The following is a 20,710-nucleotide window of genomic DNA, read 5'->3' on the forward strand; positions in this document are numbered from 1 at the left end:
GGTCTCCAAAAGTACTTAATGGTGGTGTATTAAACACAGGGTATTAGAGGGAAACATCACTGATTATGCCCAGATTTTTCATACTCATAGATTGTTTGGTTCACTGGCATGGGGAGTCCAGACACAGAAAAAGGTATTGGGAGGGCAATATGAGTTTTGTATTTGACATGCTGAACTTGAAGGGCTGTTGAGAAGAGCAGGGATGTAAGAATGTGGGCTTGCTGTATATAGATCTTTTATGCAAATAACACGCACCTTCTACGTTTGTTTGCCAACAGCTCTCTCCTCCCCTCCACCAAGGTATTTTTGAAAGCATCTCATGCTAATTTTTTAACAGCAACGTGAAAAAAAAATTGGCGTAGTGGTGCTTAAGAAAATCCCTCTGCTGGGGAGGGAGCAGTTGGCAAACGACCAGTACCGGGTGTTGTTCTAAGCACTTTACCAGCATTGACTCAGTTAAACCTCGCAACACACTATTATTTAGGGACTACCCTTACCCCATTTTATAGACTAAGAAATTGAGGTGAAATGAGGTTAAGTGACTTTCTCTGCATCAAGCATTAGTAAACAGCAAAGCTGGGCTCTAAACCCAGTCTGTCTACTCCAAAGCCCACTCTTACCTTCCCACTGACATGGTAACTAATCCTTATGTCAAAGGTGAGCATAAAAAGCCTTCTCCAGGAAATGCTGTACATTTGAGAGGGGCAGTACAGCTCCCAGCCAGGCCTAACACCTGGGTCATGGGTGAGAAAATGGGAAAACAAGGAGCCCTTAAGCTAGTTTAATATACTCAGACAGGAGAATTATGCAGCAGAAACAAAGCAGAATTTTCATTAACTAGGTACAGTGGCCGATGCAGTCATGCACGGGGCCATGTTTGCCTCTTGGCCAGTCCTAATTATCAGCTTTGATGCTTTCTGTATGCAGTTAGCCAGGTGCAGAGATCTGACACACCAGTTAGCAGAGTGCAGGGGCCCTCGTGGGGTTATCCACAAGGAAGCAGAGTCCACACCCTTGCTCCAACTCACAGACAGCTTGGCTGTAATGGGCCAGAAGGCCTTGGCAGAGCTGGCCCAGGGCTGCTGAGCAAATTGCAGAGTGGATCCACCTGCACTCAGAGTAGCCTGTTCAGAATGGGAGTCCCTGGATGGTGCAACCAGTTAACCTGCTCAATTGCTAACTGAAAGGTTGGAGGTTCAAGTCTAACAAGAGGCACCTCAGAAGAAAGGTCTGGCAATCTACTTCCAAAGAAAAACAGTCATCGAAAAACTTATGGAGCACAGCTCTATTCTGACACACATGGCATCACCATGAATTGGAATCAACTCAAAGGCTACTTTTCCCAGCCCAGTCTCACTCTGAACCTGGGAAGCTTTCTTCACCTATTAGGTGGTTGAGAAAATCACTAAGATATCAACACTTTCTTTTGTCTCTTTGCCTACTGTCCACTGCTGTTTCTTTCTGTGTGCACATATCTGCCCACTTTGCTGCAATAAGACACATCCCAAGAATCCAGATCCCTCCTGCCTGTCTCCTAGTGACTATTTGCCATCTGTCGGTTTGTTCCTCTTTGCTCCACCAGCTGCATGTTGGGAGTATTGAATGGAGAAGTGAAGATTCTTGACAGCCTTGAAACAGACACTGTGTTCCTGTTGCTTTTGGAAAGAAAAGGTGGGTCGGCACCCAAACATTCCCGGGTCATTGTGACTGAGAGCCAGTTCTTTTCTCTGGAAGCCGAGCCAAACACCCTCTCTGCCTGCCTTTTCATTTGCATCCCGAAGAAAGATAAATTGTAGGACACAATTCCTGAAAAGGGGGTAAAGGACGACATTTTAATACAGAGGACCACGGGCATGCATCACTGCTGCTGAGGGCTGACAGGCAGAATGAGAAGAGAACGATCCCTGTTGTGGGACTTAGTTGTGTGTTTTCTTGTTTCCCTGCATTTTTCAGTCAGTGGCATCCTGGGAACTTGTGCCCAGGAATCCATACAAGTGCAGCCACCTTCCCACTGACAAATAGCACCCTGGAGACACGGGTATGCCACATAGACCACAGACTATGAGGAGTTAACAAACACACATCAACATCATCTCCTTCTAATCACTTCCCAACAGAAACTATCCACCCCCCAAAAAAAACAGTTAGTGTCAAGTGGACTTGAACTCACGGCAACCTTATGTGTGTCAGAGCAGAACTGTGCTCCACAGGGTTTTCAATGGCTGGTTTTTCAGAAGTAGATTGTCAGGCCTTTCTTCTGAGGTACCTCTATATGGACTCAAAGCTTCAACCTTTTAGTTAGCAGCTGTGTGTATTAACTGTTTGTACCAGCCAGTGGCTTACCTTTTTAAGACCTGTCTTTACAATCCAGTGGTTCTACCCTAACTGAGCTACTTAACGGGAGCTACATAAATTAATTCAGAGCCAATTCATGCATCTCACAAGAAATAAAGTTTAGTTATTTTGTAGTTATATCATCTGTTTAATTCCAGTGATATTTTCAAGTATAATAACATCGTTTTATCCTTAAAATAGAGGCCAACCAGCTTTTTCTTAAACACACGTATTCCTCTAAAGACAGAAGGATCTGCTACCACTGATGAAATATAAAAGAAAACGCTGTGGAATGTTGAAACATTTGGAGGATCTGAATAGAGGTTTGAAGGGGACAATTTAAATGAGACAAGCAGCTCTGAATGTGTAAGTTCTTGAATGTTTAATTTAAACAGGTAGCCACGTGTTCCTGTGAAGTTAGCACCCATTTTGCAGGTAGTCAGCCCTGAGCTTGAAGTGCATCACTGACCCTGAAAAAGAGGTGGTTTGATGTACCTGAACCTCAGTTGTCTAAAGTATAAAACGGGAATAATCATATGCAATGGGTGCAATTATTGTGCAGATCAGAGGTGTATATTTACATATACCTGTAAATATACCTGCACATACACATACACTATATTTTTATGCAAATAACACACATCTATGTTTGTTTGCCAACTGTGCCCCCCCCGAGAAGTATTTTCATAAGCGTTGCTATGCCAATTTTTTTTTTTTTTTACGTGTTGCTGTTAAAAAAAAAAATGGCATAGTGCTTTTGCAAAAATACTCTGTTGGGGGAGAGTGCAGTTGGCAAACAAATGTAGAAGCGTGTTATTTGCATAAAATTATGGTACATACATATACATACACACACAGCTGGATCAGCCAGGGCCCGACCAATGAAATAAAAACCACACTATTTCTAATTGCGGGATCAAAGACATAGAACTGGTTACGCAAGTATTATAAAGGGGGGTCAGATACATAGAACTGGTTACACGAGTATTATGAAGGGCTAGAGGAAGAAAAGAGAAAAGGGAGTATTACTAGAGGCTAGGAGCAAGGGAGGAGTGGTTAACTGGTTAGCATGCTTGGCTGCTAACAAAAGGTCGCAGGTTCAAGTCCACTCAGACATACCCCAGGAGAAAGGCCTTGCAATCTATTTCCAAAAACTCGGCCACTGAAAACGCTGTGGAGCACAGTTCTCCTGTGACACACACGGGGTCTCCGTGAGTCAGAACTGACTTGGTAGCATTAGTTTTTTAGGAGCAAGGAACAGGTGCCCCTTGGGTCAGTTGCTGTGACTACGGAGGAACCTGTGTATCTGGGCTCAGAGCTGGGAGGAGACACTGTAGAGCTGGTCCAGGGCCACCGAGGGGTCCTGTGGCCAGTGCCTGGAGCGCTGAGAGATGCCTAACGCTCAGCTACTTGGTGGTGCCGGAGAGATGAAAACAGGAACCAGAAGAGAGAAAGCCCCTTCTCCTCTTCTCCCACCCTCTGATCTCCACCTGGCACTTCCCACTGACAGAATCTTAGCTGGGAGCCAGCAGTAAAAGAAGCCTGGGGAGAGAGTTTGCAGATTCCTAGTCTCATTGTTGAAAAGCAGGCCATGGAATGGTAGAATCAGAAAATAGGTGGCATGAAGACCCTCCATAAATTGTAGCTATTTTAGTAATACAGGTTTTCAGAGAGAGGAATCAGGGGTGAGGGAGAGGTATTTATGGAGCATGGTTGAAGGCTCATGCTTTCTGAGTACCACAATAGTTGTGGATCAAAGGACATGTCCACTGAACTCAAGACACTGACAGCAAATAAAGAAAACACAACCAAGCCCGCTGCTGTTGAGTCGATTCTGACTCATAGCAATACTATAGGACAGAGTAGATCTGCCCCATAGGGTTTCCAAGGAACATCTGGTGGATTCAAACTGCTGGCCTTTTGGGTAGCAGCTGTAGCTCTTAACCACTGCACCGACAGTGAGTAGAGGCTTCCAATCACCAATCTAAAAAGAGAGGAAACACAGGGTGCTAGAGAAGTACATTCCACAGGTAGACCTACCAGCACGGAGGGATCCGGAAGTCTCTCTAAAAGGGTGGGTGGGCTAAGCTTAGCACCAAGGTAAGTAAGGATGAGGAGGTGTGGGAAGAAACTTCCTAAGAGAACAACACGTGAGACTGTCCTGAGGAAGACAGACTAATAGTTCAGGGTGGCTGCAGTTCAGCATGGTACAGAGCAATGGGGAGAAGGTGCTCAAGCAGAGACCAGATCTTGAGAACTCTCAGGCCATGCCGTTAGTTGTCTTCCAGCTGGAGTGAAACATTGCCCCATCCGGTGCCCTCCCCATGATCCGTTGAGGACTGGACCGTTGTGATTCGTAGGGTTTTCATTGGCTAATCTTCTGAAGTAGATCACCGGGGCTTTCTTCCGACTCTATCTTAGTCTGGAAGCGCCTCTGAAAGCTGTTCAGCATCATGTCAGCATACAAGCCTCTACTGACAGAGGGTGGTGGCTGCACATGAGGTGCGTTAGCTGGGGTTCGAGCCCAGGGCTCCTATCTGGAAGCAAGAATTCTGCCACTGAACCACCACTGCCTCTCACTCTTTGCCGTCCTAGGAAGCCTGAACTCGGGGTAAACTTTTAAGCAAAGGCACACCAGATGGTATTTACGTAGCAGAAACATTGCACTGCGTATTGCACTGCAGCCGTGTGGAGGTTGATTAGAAGGACTTACAACACTTGAGAAATCTCAGTGAGTTCTACATGAGAGCACCAAGAAAATCCTGACTTGTTCAAGATAAGTCATTTTGGGTGGAGAGAAAAGTACAGAAAGGGACACATAACAGGCAGAATCTACGTGAAAGATTTTTCCTCCATCTTCTCCTGGAGAGCCCTATGGATATTTCCATTCTCAGCACCAAGACTGTCTCCTCACAGAGTGCTTGCATATCCCCCAAATCTAAGGTCACTCCCCACCATAATCTCTTCAGCACCCTGAACTTTAATTCACAGCACATTTTACAATTTGAGAAAATCGTTAAGACTTAAATATTTCACTCTTCTATCTCTGAACTACGAGTTGATTAAAAATAGGCAAAAAGTTATATATTGAGCAAAAAAAAAAAAAAAAAGCCATCGTTATTAATATAACCGGGGTCTAGAAATAGTGCTTAGATACAAGGTCTCAAGTTGGCTTCCCTCAAATTAATTTTTATCCCCTCCAGAGGGCAGGTTGCTTATAGGGTCACAGACGAGAGAAAACCATTCCAGAATGTTCTCAGCTACAAATGCTGGATTTGGTTTTCCAGTCTCACTGATTACCAATTGAGCATTGAGGAGATATGGAGGAAGAGAGTGAAACGTTTTTGTAGAGGTGAAGACCTGAACACTGGGACCAGCTCGTCTGTGTTGAAATCTAACTCTGATGCTTACTTATGCTGTGGCTCTGCACAAGCCATGAAACTTCTTTGTTCCTCGTCTTCCGCGTCTGTAAAATGGGGCTAATGATGCTACCTGTCTCATAGGATTGTTCTGAGGATTCAGGGAGCCAATACAGGTACTATGTGTACTACATGAAAAGCCTACCTAGCTGGTGGGCTCCAACCACTGACTTTTCGATTAGCAGCTGAGCATGTAACCATGGTGCTACCAGGGCTCCTTAGACCACCTAACACATACCAAAAAAACACACCAAACCCAGTGCCATCGAGTTGATTCCGACTCATAGCAACCCTATAGGACAGAGTAGAACTGCCCCATAGAGTTTCCACAGAGCGCCTGGAGGATTTGAACTGCCGACTTTTTATTTAGCAGCCGTAGCACTTAACCACTACGCCACTAGGGTTTCCACCTAACACATAGTAAGTGCTATATGGGTATTTGCTAATATTGTGTTTTATTTAGAATTATTGTTACTGAAGTTATCTGTTACCTTTTACCAATAGAAGTTGTGTTCCTACCCTGGAAAACCAAGGGTTATAAAGTATATATTGTCTCCACTGAGTGTTTTTACTATCTCTTTTGGGATTAGCTGTCCCCTGCCTGACTATTAGAATCATTTTTTTTGTTTTGTTACAAAGATTTCTCCAGTTAATAGCTCCATGTCTAACATATGGGAACAACACAACGAATATTTAATGGTTGAATGAAATAATGCTTAACCCCAACTTTTGATGTGGGAAGCTAGGTGGTTGGTGGTGCCATTCCCTCATACAGGCCACATTGAGAGACATCTGGGCAAGTTTAATTTATAGAGGAGAACTAAAGTTATGTGACTGTGTGGTGTTGCCTGAGGAATTTGTATGGAATAGAAAAATTCATTTATTTTTGAGCATTTACCATGTGATTTACATTGTTCTAGACACTGGTAAAAGAGCTGTGAAAAAAAAAAGTCAAAATTTCTTGCTTTCATAGAACCTGCATTCAAGTGGGGGCATTTCAGTGATAAATGAGATAAAAGAGTAAATGGCACGGAATATTTAGAATAAAGGAAGTACTGTGGCCAACCTGGACATTTTAAATAGGATGGTCACTTTTTATGAAGCAGGTCGGGTGAAATTTTATCAAATATTTTTTCAGCATCTATTGAGGGTTTCTCCTTTAATCCATGATGGTAGAGAATTACAGTATATTTACAGAGTTCTCAATGCTAACATCTTGGCATTCCTGGGCTAAGCCTACTTGGTAATGATACCAGTTTTAATTTAATCTTGGATGCAATTTGCTAATATTTTATTTAGAACTTCTAAATCTCTCTCCATATGTGAAAATTATCTTTCCTTAAGTAGGACTTACTGAGAAGCAGGCATTTGAAAAAAGACTTGGAAGAGGAGAAGAACTACGCCATATGGATTTCTGGGAGAGGAACATTCCAAGAAGATGAAGAAATAGCAAATGTTGAAGTCATGAAATGGAAGCGTGTCTGAAGTGTTCTGTGTGGTCGGAGCCGAGTAAGCAAGGGGGAAAGTAGAAGATGTCAAGGTCAGAGAATTAACAGAAGACCCAGATTGTGCAGGTCATTTTGAGTCTCTACGAAGACTTTACTCTGAGAGAGGTGGGGAGGGGGCACTGAACTGAAGTCTTTCATAATGGGACTCACATTTTTGAAAGGTCTCTTGGCCTGCTGTGTTCATGATAACACTACAGTGCAGGTGAAGGTGAGTGCAGCGAGTCTGGGAGCGATTGCAGTCATTCCGGCAAGAGACAAAAGCTGGTTGGAACCACAGTGGTAGCAGAAGAGGATGTGAGAAGCAGTGACATTCTGGATAAATACGGAGGTAAACCCAACAGAACTTGCTGAGGGATTAGATGGGGATTGTAAAAACAACAACAAAAAGTCAAGGATATCAAATATTGCAGAGGTTTCATCTGAAAGTATTGAGTTGCCCTTCATTGTGTAAGGGGGCAAATGTCTGTGAAAAACTGGGATCAAGAGAGTGAAAGATAATTCAATTCTTAAGAGAGAAGATAGAAGAATATCGGCATTTTCTGAGTTAGATAACTTACTTGGGAGTTTAGACATGGAATTTATCTCAACAAAGGCAGAATAGGAGTCCTGATGGCAAAGTGGTTAAGAGCTAAGGCTGCTAACCAAAAGGTCAGCAGTTCAAATCCACCATCCGCTCCTTGGAAACACTGTAGGGCAGTTCTACTCTGTCCTATAGGGTGGCTATGAGTGGGAATCGAGTCAATGGCACACAACAATACAGCAAGCCAGAATAAGTTCTCCTTATAAAGAAGAATCAAGAGTTGATAGGTGGGTGTGTCAATCTTGAAAACTCTGAACTATGCAGAAAAAAAAAAAGATAAATGAGGGAGGAAAGAGCTTAAAAATTTTTATCAACCTCAATGCCTGAGGAGTGTCCACTTAATGCCTTGGTAATGTGGTCAGCACCCATGCTTTGTTTCCTTGTCTATAATGCTGAGAAGCATCAGGATGGAGTCGTAATAAAAATCTTCACAGGAGAGAAAAGGCACCAGACAAGCAAGTGATGACCAGGACAAGTAAAATTTACTGGAACTGAATGTCACGGCTTAAACAATCACATCTCATTGTCTGTAGAACACTCAGACTCTAGAATCTCTTTTTGATGTTTCCTCTGCAGGGAAGGGACATTGCTCTCCATTAAATTGGATCCAGACTTTGTGGAGAATATAAGAATGAAACCAAGGCAAGGCTTCTGTAAGTGCACATGAAATGACAAGTCTTTTCTTCACATTAGTCATAATAGACAGAAGCTGAACTAATTCTGTTCCCAGCTGGATCCTGACCTCTTTAAGAACCAAAGCTGATAGCCAGGGGAAGAAACTTGAGTGTAGTCCAGAACTTCAAATCCAGCACCCTCCACAAGCTGTTGTGACTTTCAGTACCCCCGTTGACTCTACTCTTGCCTCCAAAAGGGGTTGGGACATACCACCTCCCCACTGTGGCCACTCTAACTTGTTGGAGGGAAGGTAAGTGAGCATACGAGCCAAAGGGAGGTAGCTGGGATGGAAGGTGCAGACATACAGCAGGACATCAGGGTATGGCAGGTCAATCTATATGGAGGTTGATCTCCATGTTAAAAAGAGAGCATATTGTGGAATGGAAGAAGTGTGGACCTTTGAGTCAAACAGAATTTGTTAAAATCTTAAGCTGCCATTCTACTCATCCGGCCTTTGACAAGTTGCTTACTTTCTTGAGTCTCAGTATCCTCCTTTGTAAATTAATAATACAGGTATGACTCATTTTATTGTGCCTTGCTTTATTACACTTCACAGATATTGCATTTTGTACAAATTGAAGGTTTCAGACAACCCTGCATCGAGCAAATCTATCAGTGCCATTTTTCCAACAGCATGTGTTCACTTCATGCTCTGTGTCACTTTTGGTAATTCTCGCAATATTTTGAACTTTTTCATTATTATTATATCTGTTAGGTTTATCTGTGATTGGTTATCTCTGATGTTACTATTGTAACTGTTTTGGGGTGCCACAAACCGCACCCATGTAAGATGGCAAACTTAATAAATATTGTGTGTGTTCTGACTGCTCCACCAACTGGCTATCCCCATCTTTCTACCTCTCCTCAGGGCTCCCTATTCTATGAGATATAATAACATTGAAATTAGGCCAATTAATAACCCTATGACGGCCTCTAAATGTTCAAGTAACAAGAAGGGTCAATCAACCTGGCCAACTTCATTGTTTAAAAAATTGCCACAGTCACCCCAACCTTCAGAACCACCACCCTGGATCAGTCGTTGTTAGGTGCTGTTGAGTCAGATCTGACTTCAAAGGGCCCTATGTAGAACAGAAGAAAATACTGCCTGATCCTGCATCATCCTCACAATTGTTGTTATGCTTGAGACCATTGTTGTAGCCACTGTGTCTATCCTTTTGTTGAGGGTCTTCCTCTTCTTTGCTGGGCTTCTACTTTACAAAGCATAATGTTCTTTTCCAGGGAGTGATCCCTCCTGACAACATGTCCAAACTATTTGAGACGTAGTTCACCATCCTTGCTTCTAAGGAGCATTCTGGTTGTGCTTTGTCCAAGACAGATTTGTTTGTTCTTTTGACAGCACATGGTATATTCAATATTCTTCTCAAATGCCATAAACCAAAGACATCAATTCTCCTTTGGTCTTACTTATTCATCGTCCAGCTTTTGCATGCATATGAGACAATTGAAAACACCGTGGCTTGGCTCAGGTGCACCTTAGTCTTCAAGGTGTTATTTTTGCTTTTCAATAATTTAAAGAGCTCTTTTGCAGCAGATTTGCCCAATGCAATGTGTCCTTTGATTTCTTGACTGCTGCTTCCAAGGGTGTTGATTGTGGGTCCAAGTAAAATGAAATCCTTGACAACTTCAATCTTTTCTCTGTTCATCATGATGTTGCTTATTGGTCCAGTTGTGAGGACTTTTGTTTTCTTTATGTTGAGGTATAATCCATACTGAAGGCTTTGGTCTTGTTCTTCATCAGTAAGTGCTTCAAGTCCTCTTCACTTTCAGTGAGCAAGATTGCATCATTCATATAATGCAGGTTGTTAATGAGTCCTCCTCCAACCTTGAAGCCCCATTCCTCTTCATGTAGTCCCGCTTCTTGGACTATGTGCTCAGCATACAGATTGAATAAGTATGGTGAAAGGATACAACCCTGATGCACACCTTACCTGACTTTAAACTATGCTTTATCACCTTGTTCTCTTCGAACGACTGCCTCTTGATCTATGTACAGGTTCTTCATGATCACAATCTTAAGTGTTCTGGAATTTCCATTCTTTGCAATGGTTTGCATAATTTGTTTTGATCCACACAGTCAAATCCCTTTGCAGAGTCAATAAATACACAGGCAAACATCTTTCTTGTATTTTCTGCTTCCAGCCAGGATCCATCTGACATTAGCAATGATACCCCTGGTTCCACATCCTCTTCTGAATTCAGCTTGAATTTCTGCCACTTCCCTGTCGATGTACTGCTGCAACTGCTTTTGAATGATCTTCTGCAAAATTTTACTTGTATGTACTATTAATGACATTGTTCAATAATTTCCTCATTTGGTTGGATCACCTTTCTTGGGAATAGGCATAAATATGGATCTCTTCCAGTTGGTTGGCCAGGTAGCTGTCTTCCAAATTTAATGGTATAGATGAGTGAGCACTTCCAGTACTGCATCTGATTGTTGAACCATCTCAATTGGTATCTGTCAATTCCCAGAGCCTTGTTTTTCACCAGTGCCTTCAGCGCAGGTTGGACTTCTTCCTTCAGTACCGTCAGTTCCTGATCATATGCCACCTCTTGAAATGGTTGAATGTTGACCAATTCTTTTTGGTGTAGTGACTTTGTATTCCATCTGTCTTCTTTGGATGCTTCCTGCGTCATTTAATATTTTCCCCTTAGAATCCTTCAATATTGCAACTCAAAGCTTGAATTTTTTCTTCAGATCTTTCAGTTTGAGAAATGCCTAGTGTATTCTTCCCTTTTGGTTTTCTATCTCCAGCTCTTTGCATGTGTCATTATAATACTTTGTCTTCTCAAACTTCCCTTTAAAATCTTCTGTTCAGATCTTTTACTTCATTTCTTCCATTTGCTTTAGCTACTCGATGTTCAAGTGCAAGTTTCAGCACCTCTTCTGACACCCATCTTGGTCTTTTCTTTCTTGTATTTTTAATGACCTCGTGCTTTCTTCATGTATGATGTCCTTCCACAAATCATCTGGTCTTCGGTCATTAGTTTTTAACAAGTCACATCTATTCTTAAAATGGCCCCTAAATTCAGGTAGGATATACTGAAGGTTGAACTTTGGCTCTTGTGGACATGCTCTAACTTTCTTCAGCTTCCACTTGAACTCTCATATGCACAATTGATGGTCTGTTCCATAGTCAACCCCTGGCCTTGTCCCAGCTGATGATATTGAGCTTTTCCATTGACTCTTTCCACAGATGTGGTTGATTTGGTTCCTGTGTATTCCATCTGGGGAGGTTCACAAGTATACTCACAACTATGTTGGTGAAAAAAGGTATTTGCAATGAAGTAGTTGGTCTTGCAAAATTCTGTCATGTGATCTCTGGCATCATTTCTATCATCAAGGCCATATTTTCCAACTACTGATCCTTTTTACTTATTTCCAACTTTTACCTTCCAATCACCAGTAATTATCAATGCATCCTGATTGCATGTTCAAATCAATTTCAGGCTCCAGAAGTTGGTAAAAATCTTCAGTGTCTTCATTTTTGGCCTTAGTGATTGGTGAGTAAATTTGACTAATAGTCACATTAACTGGTCTTCCTGGATCAGTTAGCAGCAATCAGTATTGAGGCAAGACCCTCCATCAGCAAAAAGATTACACTTGCTGAAGGCTTAGATGATGCTTACCGTTTGTTACCAATAAACCAAAAACCACTGCCATCGAGTCGATTCAGACTCATAGTGACCCTGTAGGACAGAACAGAACTGCCTGATAGAGTTTCCAAGCAGCACCTGGCAGATTCGAACAACCGACCTCTTGGTTAGCAGCTGTAGCACTTAACCCCGAAGCCACCAGGGTTTCCTTTAGCAATAAAGTATTTTTAATTAAGGTGTGCACGTTGTTTTTTTCTGTTTTTAGACATAATGCTGTTGCGCTTTTTAGATTACAAAAAAAAAAACAAACCTGTTGCTGTTGAGTCGATTCTAGCTCATAGCAACCCTATAGACTACAATACAGTATAAATATAACTTTTCTATGATAATGGGAAACCAAAAAAAAAAAAAAAAAAATTCATATGACTCATTTTATTGCTATGTTTGCTTTATTGTGGTGACCTGGAACTGAACCCATAATATCTCTGAGGAATGCCTGTGCCTCTTTTAGATAGTTGTTAAATATAGACAAAATAAGGTATATTGTTGTTACAAAAACAAAAAACGAAACCTGTTGCCATCAAGTCGATCCCAACTCGTAGCGACCCAATAGGATGGAAGTAGAATTGCCCCATAATGTTTCCAAGGAACAGCTGGTGAATTTGAACAGCCTACCTTTTGGTTGGCAGCTAAACACTTAATCATTGCTGCCATCAGTTCAGGCTCCTGTTAATAGCAACCCCATGCACAACAGAACAAAATGCTGCCCAGTCATGCACCATGTCTATGATGGGTTGTGTGCTGGACAACTGTGATCGATAGGGTTTTCAATGACAGATTTCCAAAGTAGATAGCCAGGCCTTTCTTCCTAGCCTTAGCCTGAAAGCTCTGCTAAAATCCGTTCAGCATCATATTCACACAAAAGCCTCCAGAGGTAGATGGGTGGTGGTTGTGCAGGGAGGTACACTGGCCAGGAATTGAGCCAGGGTCTCCAGCTTGGAAAGGGAAAATTCTACAACTGAACCAGCAATGTCCCCCAAGGTGTATTAGGCAATCAGTATAATGGCTGGCATATGGTGGATTAGTGTGTGCTTCTCAATGATGGAGTTGAGCAGTCGGGTAGGGTCAGCTAAAAATATGAGGGTAAAGAAAAAAGAATTGGGACAGATATGTGAATGAGTTTTAGGGCACAACACAGTGGCAGCAATACAGAGACAGGATGAAGCAAACACAGTAACTGGGTTTTTCCCGGAGTTCCTTTTGAAAGGGCAGAATAGCCCCTAGGGATAGGTGACACTTATGGAGAAACACAGAAAGAGGAGTCCCTTATCATATGGATGAGGCTTTGGGCCAAGTCAGCACATGGTCAAGGACGGAGATTATTCAAGTGGCTAGAATACTAAGGGATGCTTGATTCTCTTTCTCTGCAGGGCTCCAGGTTAAATATGGTGGCAAGTGAGCAGACATTGAATAGGAGAAGGATCAAAAGGAAAATGGAAGGGAGAAAGAAGCACAAGACGAAAATTACCTATGTTTGGAGTCCTTGATTCCAAGCATTGGTGCAAGAATAGAATAAGCAGCATTTAGTATCTAAGGTGAGGATGTAAGGAAGGCTAAAATGAGAAAGAAATCACTCAGTGCACCCCTCATAAGAGCAGACTTAAAGCCCTATGTGTGAAAACTGGTGGAACAACACAGAAAAATATTAATCGTCAGGAATGATAGGCTGACAACTACCACTACTGAATGCTTAGATCAAAGATTCTATAGAAGAATCCTGAACAAAAGGACAAAAAATGTGGAACAGAATTTCAAGTTCTCAATGGAATCCACACTTTCTGGACTGAGTGAGGCTGGATGAACCCCCTGAAACTATTGCCCTGAGATAATCTTTAAACCTTAAACTAGAACTATCCCCTGAAGTCTCGTTTGAACCAAAGTTTAGCTTAATTAATTAGTAAAGTACATCTGCCAAGAGCATCGTGCTTTTTTAAAAATCTATGTGGAATCAAATTGACAATAGCAGCTTGAAAGGTTCCATGAGAAGCTTGTTGTTGGTGTTGTTAGGTGCCAACGTGGTGCTGTCGGAGACTCGTAGCGTGTCTATAGTTGCTGACTCTCCACAAACTTTGTCAATTGGAAAAACCATGCACGACTGTATCTTCATCCCTGTGGACCAGACAGGGGAGGTGCAGGTAGGAAATGCCTGCTGGGAGTGCTACAGTCTGGAGCACAACATCCAACCCGATGGCACTATGTCCAGCAACAAGACCCTGGGGAGTGGTGGTGACTCCTTCAACACCTTCAGTGAGACAGGGGCTGGCAGACATGTGCCCTGGGCTGTCTTTGTGGACCTGGACCCTGCTGGAATAGGCTGGAATTAACTACCAGCCCCCACAGTGGTGCCTAGGGGAGGCAGCACAGTGGGTGGTCTGCATGCTAAGCAATACCACAGCCATCGCCGATGCCTAGGCCCGCCTCAACCACAAGTTTGACCTGATGTTTGCCAAGCAGGCACTTATGCACTGGTATGTGGGCAAGGGCATGGAAGAAAGGGAGTTCTTGAAGGTCTGAGAGGAGCTGGCCGCTCTGGAGAAGGATTATGGAGAAGTGGGCACAGAGTCTGTGGCCTGTGAGGATGAGAGTGAGGAGTTTGAGAGGGTCCTGGCACCTGCAGTGCCTTCATCTGTCTTTCCCCAATTTTGTATATATCACTCTACTGCTCCTCCTACCCCACAAATACGATGTCACACACATGCGCACATACAAACCAGCCCACTGGTTATTTTAGGATGATGTCAGTCCCAGCTCTGGCCAGGCGGGGAGCAGATCAGAGGGTGCCAGCTGGTGGTCACTGAGGGGTGCAGTGCACCCAAGGGTGGGCTCTGAGCCAGGCCAGGAGGGGTGGAAGTCTCCTGGCCCATCCGGGCCTGAGTCTCACGGCAGTGCCCAGGCCCAGACTAGCCAGAGCTGCCAAGAGCTGAGCTGCAGCCTGAGGTGGGGGTTGCCTTGGAATTGGGGTGTAGCATAATGGATTGCTTTTTGTGTGACTTTTCTAGCCATGGTCTTGTAACTCCCACCCAGGTAACTGTGGCACACCACGGGGATTGGTCAGTTTTGCCATCCACCTCTGGGCTTGAAATGAGCCACCCCAGAGGCAAGAAAGGTAAAAGCCCACCACCACCAAGGAAGGAGAGGGTACAGTGGGCTTCCCAGCCCATGGAGCGAGAAAGCTGAGTGCCTTTGGGGAGAGACTGAAAAAACCTACCCCGGACCCAGGAATTTGGGACTTGTCAGCTTCCATAGCTGTGTGAGTCATTTCATTTATAAGGTTTGTGAGTTCTGTGAGAGGTTGCAGTGAATCAGGGAACCCAAAGACAGAGGGAGAGTGCTGAGGGGAGAGGGAGTAACTGATGTTAGAGATGATGGAGTGGGACAGCAGTTTGGAAAAGTTGGACATTCAGGAAATCCTTAACTTCTGCCTCATAGGAACCAGCTTTGCCCTGATCTTTATAAAAGAAATTATATTTTAGGGTGCAAGGCCTGGAATATGTCCTGTGGAATGAAAACAGGCTGGGGTGCCCCCTCAGGAGCTGCCAGCCCCTTGAGCTTCCTTGATTTCCTCAGAGAGGGCATCTTTCAGAGCCAAATAAGCTTTGTCCAGGTTGTCATTGATGGTAACAAGGTGAAACAGGCCCAGCTCCTTGCTGCTCTGCACGTTGGCCTTGGAGGCAGCCAGCTGCTTTCCAAGACTCTCCTCTATCTCTGTTCCAGGCTGGCTGCTACTGCTCCAGGATCAAGGGAAGGTGCCTGCACCAGATGGAAAAAGGCCACAGGTCCATCTATTTGCTGTTGCATGTGCCCTTGTCCCTTACAGATTCCCTGAGAGCTGGGCATGCTCAATGAAGTCGCCTGTGACAGTATCTCTCTGCATGGCCTCCCTGGTGACAAAGCAGTAATCTTTGCCATTCTCCTTTCTCGGCCCTGGTCCCTAGTGGTATGAGAAAGGCTGAAGCCAAGGACACTGCCATACTCTTGCAGGAGGTTTTTCAGCAGAGTGCATTTTCTGGCCCTTGATGGGCTGCTCAACACGACAGGTCTTGGTCCTGCCATCTTTAAATTCACCTTACCCCTGGAGGGGAGGAGAGATGGAAAATCAAAGACAAGAAGCAACTGCTTTTGAGTAGACTCAGAATCTTGGTGACCCCATGTGTTTGCCAGAGTACAGCCCTGCTCCACAGGGTTTTTAATAACTAATATCTTTTTCAGAAGTATATTGCCAAGTGGTTACGGGTAGACTTGAACATCCAAACTTTTGGTTATCAGTTGTGTTTGTTGACCATTTGAGCCACCCAGAGACTCCTCAATAACAAATTGGTCATCTTTTATCACCTCCTTGTTCCTTAATAACCTCACCTTTTTTTTTTAATTTTTATTGTGCTTTAAATGAAAGTTTACAAACCAAGTCAGTCTCTCATACAAAAACTTATATACACCTTGCTATATACTCCTAGTTGCTCTCCCTATAATGAGACAGCACACCCCTTCCCTCCACTCTCTATTTTCATGTCCATTTGACCAGCTTTTGACCCCCTCTGCTCTCTCATTTCTTCTCCAGACAGAAGCTACCCACAAAGCCTCATGTGTCTACTTGAGCCAAGAAGCTCAGTCTTCACCAGTATCATTTTCTATCCCACAGTCCAGTCCAATCCCCGACTGAAGAGTTGGCTTTGGGAATGTTTCCTGTCTTAGGCTAACAGGTCTGGGGACCATGACTTCCAGCACCCTGACTATTAAGTCTGGTCTTTTTATGAGAATTTGAGGCCTGCATCCCACTACTCTCCTGCTCCCTCAGGGGTTCTCTGTTGTGTTCCCTGTCAGGGCAGTCATCGGTTGTGGCCGGGCACCATCTAGTTCTCCTGGTCTCAGGCTGATGTAGTCTTTGGTTTATGTGGCCCTTTCTGTCTCTTGGGCCCATAATTACCTTGTGTCTTTGGTGTTCTTCATTCTCCTTTGCTCCAGGAGACTTATTGATGCATCTTAGATGGCTGCTTGCTAGCATTTAAGACCTCAGACGCCACTCTCCAAAGTGGGATGCAGAATGTTTTCTTAACAGAATTTATTATGCAAATTGGCTTAGTTGTCCCCTAAAACCATGGTCCCCAAGCCGCGCCCCTGCTACGCTGCCCTTCAAAGCATTCAGTTTATTCAGGAAACTTCTTTACTTTTGGTTTAGTCCAGTTCTGCTGACCTCTCCTGTATTGTGTGTTGTCCTTCCCTTCACCTAAAATAGTTCTTATCTACCATTAGTGAAAAACCCTCTCCCTTATGCCCCACTCTCATAACCATCAAAGAATATTCTCTTTTCTGTTTAAACTATTTTTCAGTTTCTTGTAATAGTGGTCTTATAAATATTTGTCCTTTAGTAACTGACTAATTTCACTCAGCATAATGCCTTCCAGATTTCTCCATGTTATGAAATGTTTCATGGAGTCATCATTGTTCTTTATCAATGCGTAGTATTCCATTGTGTAAATATACCATAGTTTATTTATCCATTCATCCATTGATGGGCACCGTGGTTGCTTCCTTCTCTTTGCTATTGTAAAGTGCTGCAGTGAACGTGAGTATGCATATATCTGTTCACGTAAGGCTCTTATTTCTCTAGGATATATTCCAAGGAATGGGATTGCTAGACCTTATGGCAGTTTTATTTCTAGCTTTTAAGGAAGCGCCAAATTGATTTCCAAAGTGGTTGTACCATTTTACTTTCCCACCAGCAGTGTATAAGTGTTCCAGTCTCTCCACATCCTCTCCAACATTTATTCTTTTGTGTTTTTTGGATTAATGCCAGTCTTGTTGGCATGAGATGGAATCTCACTGTAGTTTTGATTTGCATTTCTCTAATGGCTAATGATCCTGAGCATTTCCTCATGTATCTGTTAGCTCCTGAATGTCTTCTTTAGTGAAGTGCCTGCTCATATCCTTTGCACATTTTTTAATTGGGTTGTCTTTTTGTACTCGAGTTTTTGCAGTATCATGTAGATTTTAGAGATCAGGCGCCGATCAGAAATGTCATAGCTAGAAACTTTCTCCCAGACTGTAGATAATCTTTTTACTCTTTTGGTGAAGTCTTTAGATGAGCATAGGTGTTTGATTTTTTAGGAGCTCCCAGTTATCTAGTTTTTCTTCTGCATTGTTAATACTGTTTTTTAAACTGTTTATGCCATGTATTAGGGCTCCTAGCATTGTACTTATTTTGTCTTCCATGATCTTTATTGTTTTAGATTTTATATTTAGGTCTTTGATCCATTTTGAGTTAGTTTTTGGGCATGGTGTGAAATATGGATCTTGCTTCATTTTTTTGCAGATGGATATCCAGTTATGCCAACACCATTTGTTAAACAGATGTCTTTTCCCCATTTAACTGACTTTGGGCCATTGTCAAATATCAGCTGCTCATATGTGGATGGATTTGTCTGGCTTCTCAATTCTGTTCCATTGGTCTATGAATCTGTTGTTGTAGCAGTACCAGGCTCTTTTGACTACTGCGGCAGTATAACAGGTTTTAAAATCAGGTGGAGTGAGGCCTCCCACTTTGTTCTTCTTGTTTAGTAATGCTTTACTTATCTGGGGCATCTTTTCCTTCCATATGAAATTGGTGATTTGTTTCTCCAACTCATTAAAAAATGTCATTGGAATTTGGATCAGAATTGAATTGTATCTATAGATCACTTTTGGTAGAATAGACATTTTTACAAAGTTAAGCCTTCCTACCCACTTATGTAGGTCTCTTTTGGTTTCTTGAAGTAGTGCCTTGTGGTTTTCTTTATATAGGTCTTTTATGTCTCTAGTAAGATTTATTCCTAAGTATGTTATCTTCTTGGGGCTACTGTAAATGGTATTGATTTGGTGATTTCCTCTTCAACGTTCTTTTTATTGGTGTAGAGGAATCCAACTGATTTTTGTATGTTGATCTTGTATCCTGATACTCTGCTGAACTCTTAGTTTCAGTAGTCTTCTGGAGGATTCCTTAGGGTTTTCTGTGTATAAGATCATGTCATCTGCAAATAGAGATACTTTTACTTCTTCCTTAGCAATCTGGATGCCCTTTCTTTCTTTATGTAGCCTAATTGCTCTGAGTAGGACCTCCAGCACAATGTTGAATAAAGAGTGGTGATAAAGGGCATCCTTGTCTGGTTCCCGATCTCAATGGGAATGCTTTTAGACTCTCTCCATTTAGGATGATGTTGGCTGTTGGCTTTGTATAAATGCCCTTTATTATGTTGAGGAATTTTCCTTCTATTCCTATTTTGCTGAGAGTTTTTATTGTGAATGGGTGTCGAACTTTGTCAAATGCCTTTTCTGCATCAGTTGATAAGATCATGTGGTTCTTGTCTTTTGTTTTATTTATATGATGGATTACACTGTTTTTCTAATGTTGAGCTATCCCTGCATACCTGGTTTGAATCCCACTTGGTCATGGTGAATTATTTTTTTGATATGTTGTTGAATTCTATTGGCTAGAATTTTACTGAGGATTTTTGCATCTAAGTTCATGAAGAATATAGGTCTGTAATTTTCTTTTTTGGAGGAGTCTTTACCTGGTTTTGGTATCAGGGATATGGTGGCTTCATAGAATGAGTTTGGGAGTATTCTGTCCTTTTCTATGATCTGAAATACCTTTAGTGGTAGTGGTGTTAACTTTTCTCTGAAAGTTTGGTAGAACTTTTCTGTGAAGCCGTCTGGGCCGGCGCTTTTATTGTTGGGAGTTTTTTGATTACCTTTTCAATCTCTTCTTTTGTTATGGGTTTATTTAGTTGTTCTACCTGTTTGTGTTAGTTTAGGTACATAGCATGTTTCTAAAAATACATTCATTTCTTCTAGGTTTTCATATTTGTTTGGGTATAGTTTTTCATAGTAATCTGATATGATTCTTTTAATATCAGTTGGGTCTGTTGTAATATCGCCCATCTCATTTCTTATTTATTTGGGTTATTTGCTTCCTCTCCTGTTTTCTTTTGTCAGTTCGGCCAGTGGTTTAATTTTGTTGATTTTTTCAGAGAACCTGCTTTTGGTCTTGTTAATTCTTTCAATTGTTTTTCTGCTTTCTATTTCATTTAGTTCAGCTCTAATTTTTATTATTTGTTTTCTTCTGGTGCCTGAGGGTTTCTTTTGTTGCTCTCTTTCTATCTGTTCAAGTTGTAGGGTTAATTCTTTGATTTTGGCCCTTCCTTCTTCTTGGATGTGTGCATTTATTGATATAAATTGACCTCTGAACACTGCTTTCGCTGTATCCCAAAGGTTCTGATAAGAAGTGTTTTCATCCTCATTGGATTCCATGAATTTCTTTATTCCATCCTTGATGTCTTCTATAACCTAGTTGTTTTTGAGCAGGGTATTGTTCAGTTTCCAAGTGTTTGATTTTTTTCCTCTGCTTTTTCTTTTATTGATTTCTACTTTTATGGCCTTATGATCAGAGAAGATGCTTTGTAATATTTCAATGTTTTGGATTCTGCTAAGGCTTGCTTTAAGACCTAATTTGTGGTCTATTCTAGAGAATGTTCCATGTGTGT

General features: G+C 42.3%; 1 pseudogene; it reads right to left on the reverse strand.

Annotated features, from left to right (window-relative positions):
* Positions 1–15,338: 15,338 nt before the first annotated feature.
* On the reverse strand, positions 15,339–19,839 carry LOC126058525 (guanylate kinase-like; annotated as a pseudogene).
* Positions 19,840–20,710: the final 871 nt, after the last annotated feature.

The sequence above is a fragment of the Elephas maximus genome, chromosome 15, assembly GCF_024166365.1.
Source record: "Elephas maximus indicus isolate mEleMax1 chromosome 15, mEleMax1 primary haplotype, whole genome shotgun sequence".
Lineage (NCBI taxonomy): Eukaryota > Metazoa > Chordata > Mammalia > Proboscidea > Elephantidae > Elephas > Elephas maximus.